Below are 3616 nucleotides of genomic sequence, written 5' to 3' on the forward strand. Positions count from 1 at the left end.
GCTATTGGATGTGAAACATTTGGTAATTATGACTCGTAGTCAACAGAGGAAACCCGCTACATTTTTCCTAATGCAGAAAGGGATCTTTTATATGCACTTTCCCACAGATAGGAAAGCACATACCACGGCCTTTGCTCAGTTGTGGTGCACTGGTTGGAACGAGAAAAAAAACAATCAGTTGAATGGATCCACTGGGGTGGTTCGATCCTACGACGCAAGCACCTCAAGCGAACACTCAAACGACTGAGCTAAATGCCCTCACCCCCCACCCCCTCCCCGTCTAACAGTTGCCACTTCAAAGTTGTCTAACATTAAATACTCGCCGGCAAACAGCAGACTATTTGCGCGGATATATTTCGTCAACCAAATGAAAAGATAACTGTGATATGTGATCATATCCGACACCCTGTCGTAGGCACACGCGTATGCAGCTATTTGTGCTGGATCTAAGAGTGTCTGTATCCCCTTCAAAATCCGAAGTTCGTGGAATGTTCAGTGTTTGACTACTGTATATCATAATCAGTTCGTTTTCAGGTGGGCTGGTAATATCAATTCCCGAAGGAACCTTGGAAAGAAAGAAAGAAATGTTTTATTTAACGACGCACTCAGCACATGTTATTTACGGTTATTTGGCGTCGGACATATGGTTAAGGACCCACACAGATATTAAGAGAGGAAACCCGCTGTCGCCACTTCATGGGCTACTCTTTTTCGATTAGCAGCAAGGGATCTTTTATATGCACCATCCCACAGACAGGGTAGTACATACCACGGTCTTTTATATACCAATCGTGGTGCACTGGCTGAAACGAGAAATAGCCCAATGGGCCCACCGACGGGGATCGATCCCAGACCGACCGCGCATCGAGCGAGCGCTGTACCACTGGGCTACCTCTCGCCCGGCCGAAGGAACCTTGGGTGTTTGTGTAATGTTTTTTTTGTTTTTTTGTCACGCTCTATATACTAGTAAATAAATATAAAAATCTAACTTGTGCCCCCTCCCCCACTAGAGATTGTACCCCACCACTAAAGACTGTGTACCCCACCTCCACCCCCAGATATTGTTCATATGGCTGGGTCACTTAATGTTTTTCTTGGATATATATATATATAGATTCTGGCTGTGTTTTATTTTCGTCTAACTAAACAAACAATAAACACCAAACTTTACAATATATACATTATTGGTAAAATAATTCATGCACCGGACGTCAGCACCGATGGAATCATGGACAAAGTAGCACTATTTTTACAACACATACAAATAGAGAGCAACTGGATACTGTCTAAAAAAAACATCGGCTTTATCCTGCGAATGTTTAAATGGCAAAAGCTGCGATGCTCTGCTGTGCGTCAATCGTCATTCGACCTGAACAGGATAAAGCCGATATCTTAAGACAGTAACCTTTTTTTATTTATTGATCGTGCAATTCATACAAAACAAAAAATTAATTAAATAAAACCGTTTTGCTTCACCACTTTACCGTTTTCCAGAGAAGTATGTCCACACGTGTCGACTACGTTATCACCTACTATATCCATACACCAAAACATACTAGTTCTTAAATAGCAACAATTTATTTAGTTTTAAATGAAAAACGGTCTTCAAAGCGGTCTTTAATAATCAAAAACAATCAACTGGTAATAAAAAAATAAGTAACTTTGAACAATATCATATTCCTTTGCTAATCCTAACTAGTGAAAAAAGTAGTTCCCTCCCAAAAAGCTGTACTTTTGGTCAGTGACAGAAAATATTGAAATGTATCCAGTGATAATTTCTTGACAATACATATAGAGATTGCAGGATAAATGATATTAAGATTGACAAGTAATTTAGAGAGCATGTGTAAACTTGTATGATTCTCACAAAAAAAACCACATATATATATATATATATATATATATATATTTGTATCACCTGCAGTCATTTGTGAATTTTGTCCTCTAAAAATGAATCACAGTTGAAGCTCATGTTATTTTGATGTAGTAATTTAGTCATCACGTATAAAAATATATGCGTCATTCCGAATGATAAGAGAAAAACAGTACATTCTAAAATGAGTCATGACAATGATATATTAATGTGGCACATACGTAGCATGTTCCACTGCATATAATATATGAAAAAGAAAATGATTCACAAAAGCTGCCATATCAAAACGAAAATGGTGCCTAATATAACACACTTTCTTAAGCTGTGGATTTCTGTCGCTGAAATTAGTGTCAGATACTTGGATCCATAATTTTTAACGACACCACTAGAGCATGTTGATTTATTAATCATCGACTATTGGAAGTCTAGCATTTGGTAATTTTGACGCATAGTCTTAGAGAGGAAACCCGCTGGATTTTTTTCACTAGTACCAAGCGATCTTTTATGAACACTTTGTCACAGGCAGGATAGCACACACCACGGCCTTTGATATATCAGTTGTGGATGGAACGAGAAATAGCCCAATGGGTCCAGCGATGGGGATCGATCCTAGACCGACCGTGCATCAGGCCAGCTCCCCTCTTGTCAAGAAAAATGCTCCATTTGCACTGTGTCGTTTTCCCGTTCTATCCAATGCATCCCAACTGGAATGCCAAAAAGCCGATGTATGTTCTGTTCTGTGTGTGTGTGTGGGGGGGGGGGGGGGGGGGGGGGGGGATGTGTTGCATATAAAATAGTTCTTTCTGGTAACTAGAGGGACTAGCGGGATATAACTGCAGTGCATTGCCTTTTTAGCATTCTAGAAAAGACCTGTTAGCAATCACGATAATATATGTTGTTCTTTTGTTTTGGAAAAAACACCCAATTACAAACCAAATCTGCTGATAAAACGGCATATGTCGTTACACAAACATTCCTTTCAGTTTTAAATGCATAGAAAAGGTTAAATTCTGTTATGTTTTACGACAGTACTAGACAGCATTGATTAATTAATCATCGATAAATGGATATCAAACATTTGGTCATTCCGAAGCATGTACGGTAGTAGTGTTCTGAGAAAACCTGCTACATTTTTTTCATTAGCAAAATGGCATATTTTATAAATATATACTTTTTCACAGTCAGGACAAAACATACCATAATATTTAATTTTCCAGTCGCGGGACATTGTCTAGGACTGAATAACAAATAAGAAAAAAGGAGATAAAAAAACATGGTTCAACCGAGGAGGTTCGATCCTACGAACCAAGCACCTGAGGCGAATTATAAAGGTCAAGCTTTGTATCCCGGTTACGGTTACTTTATTAACATGCCTTTATCCGAAAGAGACCGGTCTCGGCGGCGTCGTGGTTAGGCCATCGGTCTACAGGCTGGTAGGTACTGGGTTCGCATCCCAGTCGAGGCATGGCATTTTTAATCCAGATACTGACTCCAAACCCTGAGTAAGTGCCCCGCAATGCTCAATGGACAGGTGTAAACCACTTGCACCGACCAGTGATCCATAACTGGTTCAACAAAGGCCATGGTTTGTGCTATCCTGCCTGTGGGAAGCGCAAATAAAAGATCCCTTGTTGCTAATCGGAAAGAGTAGCCCCTGTAGTGGCGACAGCGGGTTTCCTCTCAAAATCTGTGTGGTCCTTAACCATGTCTGACGCTATATAACCGTAAATAAAATGTGTTGAG

The sequence above is a fragment of the Gigantopelta aegis genome, chromosome 14 (assembly GCF_016097555.1).
Source record: "Gigantopelta aegis isolate Gae_Host chromosome 14, Gae_host_genome, whole genome shotgun sequence".
NCBI classification, from domain to species: domain Eukaryota; kingdom Metazoa; phylum Mollusca; class Gastropoda; order Neomphalida; family Peltospiridae; genus Gigantopelta; species Gigantopelta aegis.